The following is a 6,064-nucleotide window of genomic DNA, read 5'->3' as shown; positions in this document are numbered from 1 at the left end:
AAGTCCGGGGGATTTTCCTAAGGGAATGGCAAAGCCAAGCGTTGTCGGTGCTGGGGAGCGCTTCGCTGCCGCTCGGAGCCCGCGGTGCCGCCGCGTGCCCGCGCACAGAGCGCTTCCTTTGTCTGGGTGCGCTTTGTGCGCTGGGTGTGAGGAGCGCAGCGTTGCCCCCGCCGGCTCTCCTGTGCCCGTGGGGCCCCCCGCGCTGGTTTCGCAGCTGCCGGGCTCTGGAACGCGGGCCGGGGTCTGCCCTGGGTCACCTGTTGTTGCGGGGCTGCTGGAGAGCGGCCCTAGAGCCGGGCAGGCGGCGAGGCTGAGCCAGCGCCAGAGCCCCGTCCCTCACCCTGTCACTCTGCCAGGGGAGCATTTGCTCCTGATCCTTGCCTCCCGCAGGAACAAGCCGGTCCTCTTTCACAGTTTCCTCATTGTTTCCAGATGATGAAAATGTTTTTATCTCCCGGGTTCAGTTCAGCTTTCATAGCAAATGACTGGAGGTCTGCCATGAAATACAACAGCAGCAGAATTCAGGGGACAGAGAGGTAAATTCTCTCTCCTTCTTGCTGCCCGTGGGCAGGAGAAGGCCCTTTTTACCCGTCCTGGTGCCCAGAAGAGCCTCCTTGTTTGTGCTCAGAGAGTGGAATAAGGGATCATTCACTCAGGAATATTCCTATGACCTAATGTTACCTCCCTGAGTAGGAGCCGGGGCTGTAAATCAGCCTTTTCTTGTGAATTGTTTTTGTAGAACCTTCTTTTTACTTTCTCTTTTGCCACTTAGAATATGGCAAACCAGCTTCCTAATTTTAGGTGCCTAAATTAGATGGTTTGAGACTTGGGTTCTGTTTTGTTTTGGTGTTTTCCTCGGCTGATGAAGAGCAAGAAAGCTGCTTTTGCTGTGTTTGATTTTATTTCATTACATACAATTATGTCTTGAGCCTTTTTTTGTCTTCACTATTTCTTGTTTCTAACAAGCTTCTGCTTGCCATAGTGTTTACTTTCACTAGTAATTTGCTCCAGTCCTTATTCTTTTTCAAGTGCAATATTTTTCAGCACTTGCTTTGTGCTAATTTAAAAATAATTGCTGCTTGAGGATTTTAGTCAATTCATAGTTAACACAATAACAGAGATGGGATTTTTTTGTGCTGAAGGAACATTCTTGAGGTGGTGCAGAAAACTAATTTGTTTTTTGTTCCCAGTCATTGTACTGATTTTACTAAGAGCTTTTTCTTGTTTACTGTTCAGTTTGTGAAGGCCACGTGGAGTGTTTCTGGCCCTGCTTGTCCTCCCTCCAAAATTCTGCCCACAGAATGACCCAATAGAGTGCTCTGTTGGAAATTCAAGTTCCAAGAAGTTAATTTTTGTTTACTTGAAGCCGCAGCAACTGTTCCAGGACATTACATCTGATTTTTTTCCCATATTTTAAGCCTTTTTAACTTTTGAAATATCAGGTTTTGGAGCCTGGATGTTTTGGCACTTTTCTTTTAAAGTTGTCATCAGTCTTGTATCTGGAAAGCCGAGTGCTCTCCGAATCTGGCAGTTTGATAATTAACAGTGTCATGGTGCCTTTTCTCTAGGTTTGATAAAAAGTACTTCAGAAGAAAATATTTCAAACTGTGATAAGACATGTCAAGATTGGATTCACCACAAAACCAGGCTGGATTTTGTGGTAAGATTTCATCAGATTACCTGAATTGTTCAAATTCTTTTAAATTCTAAAATTTACATTCAGTGCATACAAGTAGACTTCCTAGGTATCTTAATTCAGGTGTATTTCATGGTTCCTTGGAAATCAAGGTTGAAATGCTACCCAGACTATTAAAACTCAGAGTTTGGATTATAATTTGGAAACATTAATTTTGCTGGGGGAAGAACACAAGTTAACCTTTGCTCTTGGTCCACACACTGCTGTTCCACCCCCAATCCACCCCCCAGAAAGAGCTGGCATAGCAGAAAGTGTCCAGCCAGCACTGCCCGTGTGTCTCTGATTGACCCCCACAAGTCAAGGTACAGATCCCCTGACGTCTCTGTTTCTGCACTGGTGACAATCCAAGCAGGCCCTCAGACCCTTCTTGCAAATCCTGTAAAGCTGCTGGTTAGTGTGTAACACAGGGCAGCCTTGGAATGGAACTTGGCACCTGCAAATGCACTTGGCATGAGCCAAAATGGGTTTAGTAAAACATTGGAATAAATATATGCAAAACTGGAATTCAAAAGTCTGGATAATTTGTTAGAAATGCACACAGGAAATAAATGGGATGAAACAAAACCTTTCCATGCTAAATGCAGTATGGAGTGGTGTTAGAGAAAAGTCTCTCTCTTTACAGGTGGTAAATGTATCTCCAAAGGTTAATGTAATACAGATGTTTTCCTGCAAGTAAATAGTGTAGGATGAACTTGCAATGTTGGGGCAAAGTTGTTCCCAAATGAATGTGCAGATCATATGAGCACGAGTTTCAGACAAACCAGACACTGAAGGTGCACAGTGCTGCTTCCCAAGGTTCTTTGATCCCCATGTTGCATTCCACCCTTAGTCATAAAGACTGAGGCTGCTTTGCTTGCAGTTATAAGAAGCTAAAATAATGAAATTCATGTTAATGGTGCCAAGCTATAGATACAGAACAGCAGCAAATGCATAAATACATAGAAATGTAGATGGAGACTTGGAAAAATAAGGCTGATAAACAGACTAACAGCTGCTGTCACATGTTTCCATTCTGACAGGCCTTCAACAAGCTGCTTTGCCTTGAATAGTTGCATGGTTTAAACCCCATGATTACAATAATGACATGTGGTAACTGAGCATTCATTCTGCTGCTGCTCTTTCATTGAAATAAAGACTGGATAGAAAACTGCTCGCAATAGCTGAAAATGCCAAAGTGTTTTTAATGATATTTAGGAATCTTTGAGCACACTAAGTAAATGGAAACCACATTATGAAAATGGGGTTTATTCAGACAAAAAGAGCAAGGTTTTCTGTATTCTGTGTTGTACAAGTAAAGAGAATGGGTTTTTTTCCTGTGGATTACTGCTCATGGCAGCAGTTCAGAATATAAGGAGCATCTTCAGAAAAATTACAGTTTCTGCTGTTCTTCAAACCGAACATAAAACTTTAAGGTTTGGTGCAAACCTCAATGTAGTCCACTGCAAAAGTGCCAGTTAAGTGACTCCATACCTTAATGTTTAACAACTCTCATTATCTCACGATAAAGAAAAAAAAAAAAAGAAAGAAAGAAAGAAAAAAAAAAGAGCCCAACCTCCTACTCAGATGGAGGTTGACCAAAAACCAAACTCAGATGGAATGTGTAATCTATTGAATTCTCTTCATAAGAACTAATTGAAAAGATGGTCTATGAAAATAAGCTTTTAGTGAAACTATATCAATTAGTAGAAACCAAACTGTTCTGAACACCTTGTGGATTTTAAAAAAGTTTCCCACCAAAAAGGCCTGATATGTGAGAATAAAATGTTGGAAGACTTTTTTTAGGGAACAGTAGGTGCTCCTGCTATTAAATAGTTTAAATTATTGATATTTTAAGAAGAGCTTATTTTTAAAATCCGAGGCTGTGGCCTTTACTTCTCAGGCAAGCTTTAATGTGCTCAGCTGAGCCTGAGGCAGGAGCTTCCTGAAACCAAGAGGCATCAATTCTTCACACTGTTGTTAGAAAATTAGAAATTAGAAAATGCTTTTTATTGGGAAACACTAAATATTTAGCTGTACTTGGAGCACAAAGCCAACATTTGTACCACTTAAATGTTGGTCTTGCACAAATTCAGAGTAATGGGATCTCAAAGGGCTTGTTAGGCATGACTTCGATTCCCTGTGAAAGGACTCAGAGGGGACTCAGATTACAGCTGCCTGGAAACCTACTGGTGAGAGCACAGTAACATTATTAAGTACTAAAACCTATTGTTTTTATTGAATTAACCAAAATCAGAATTAAAAAATAGAATTGAAGCTTGTCTGTATAATCAGTGTATTTTTTATACAGTACTTTCTTCTTCACATTTGAATACTGTCACATAACTTCAATTCCTTCATGGTAACATTGCAAATATTATCATCTAGCTCTTCCTGTTATTTGTAATTTTGCTCTCATGCATCCTAATCTTGTATTTTAGATAAACCTTAAGAATTCTCTATATAGTACTTTGGCCGTGGAAAGAATAAAACCCTTCTGATTACAGCTGACTAATTAGGAAATTGTTACTTAACCAGGATGAGTTTTATAACTTTTTTGACACAAGGTTGCACTTTAGGAATTTCATTTCTCATTTTGCTGTGTTTTGTCAGCACACTGGGGCTGACAGAGCCCCAGGGCTGTCAGCTCTCCCAAGGGACACTGCAGGAGAGTAGGATGCCTCCAAACTGCCTGGAGTGCTGAGCAGAAATACAACTCAAGAGTGCTTCTCTCCCACTCTAAGGGGGATTAGATGTGTGAATCGTTCCTACTTTGGAGATTTTGTTTCCTTGTAAAATTATAGTTGCACACCGAAATACTGGCGTGTGCAGGCAGTTGATGTGTCAGGGGCAGTGGAAACATCTCAGGCCATTCACCTCAGCTGGAGGCTGTGGTGACAAAAGCAAAAAGAAGAAGCCATCAGGCACTTACAAAGTCATGTGTAGCTTTTCATAAGATAGCGAAATTGCATAATTTTCTTATTTTGTATTTTAATTGGTGTGAAACACATTTTAAGTGAGGCTTGGTGTTGCAAAGTGCCTCGACTCTGTTAAGAGAGAAAGTACCTATATGCTTCAAATGGTTTTTTTTTTTTTATCTTAGTGTTGGATTAAATCTCTGAAATTATGTAAAAGAAATAGTCTTGGACTTTCAGAACTCAAAACTAACGTGTTACAAAATTAGAATAACATGAAAAATACATGTCTGGTAAATCAGTTTTCTAGCTAGGAACAATCTTATTTGCATTCAGTAAGGAAAATATTTTTGTTTTTATGGAGTAGTTGAACAGCTGTCCCTGACTACTTTATTTGCTCTCTAAAGAAAAGCAGGGTGTTGTCATAGTTCTCTGTGAGCTCTTTTGTATTCATTAATTTATTTACTAGATACTGTTACTACACTCAGCAGAGCCCCCTGCTGTTATAAATCCTCCTCAAATACCTTTCTATGTTTTGCTATGCCTGGACCTTATCAATTAAGGAAAAAAAGATAAAAATCCAAATGCAAGCTCAAGGTCCTGGTTGCATGGATTTGTTCTGGATTCAGGAATGAAATCTGCATGTTGTGCCTACTAGAACACATTTGCATTTTGGCAGCAGTCACAGTTTATATGGAAAATAAACCTGTCTTGTCTTTGTGTATCTCTGGAGTCACACCTGTGCCAAAGGACTGGTACAGGCTGGAAAAAAAATATGCAGGGAGAACAGGGAAACAAATCCACCCTCTGAGTCATCACTTAAATACTGAGGAGGAAAGGAAAAGGGCAAATGAGCCAGTCTGGTGACTGTGTGCAGAGCCAGAAACCGCCTCACGCACAGCACGGGAGCCCCAGGGCCCTCAGGACAGAGCAGGGCGTCCTCGTGCCCTCTGTGGAACCAGGCTCAAGGCAGACACTCGTGGAAGAGGAGGAAGAAAATCAACAGGTTGTACTGGCACAGGAGAGGACATTGCAAACGGTGTTTGTTTATTTATGTATAATACTTTATTGGTAATAAGGATGGAGAGGGCTGGCATGAGGCTGGCATGACAATCTGGAGGATACTCGCTAGGACATAAATGCAATTTGTGTCAGAAATTCAGGCCCTGCTGAGATAGCTGTTCTTGTTGCTCTGGTCTTGGTGCTGATAGTGGTCTGGCAGTAGCTCACTGTTGTCTGGAGACATTGTACTCGAAAACGTGCCATTTGTGAGAGTAACCCCACTAAGAGGCACGGCCAGACAAGCCGCGCTTGGACCGCCAGGCTCCCAAAGGCACCAGCGCAGCAGGCGATAAACATCCCCCTCTGCTGCGGTCCTGTCTTTTTCTGAATTGAGATGGAGACCAGAGAAATGTGTTCGGTGCTTCCTGACGGCGGGGACATTTCAGTGAGGCTCCCTCAGCCCCGCTCCCCTCAC

The sequence above is a fragment of the Prinia subflava genome, chromosome 13, assembly GCF_021018805.1.
Source record: "Prinia subflava isolate CZ2003 ecotype Zambia chromosome 13, Cam_Psub_1.2, whole genome shotgun sequence".
Lineage (NCBI taxonomy): Eukaryota > Metazoa > Chordata > Aves > Passeriformes > Cisticolidae > Prinia > Prinia subflava.
The sequence above is the reverse complement of the archived record's forward strand: the minus strand, read 5'-3'. Positions refer to the sequence as shown.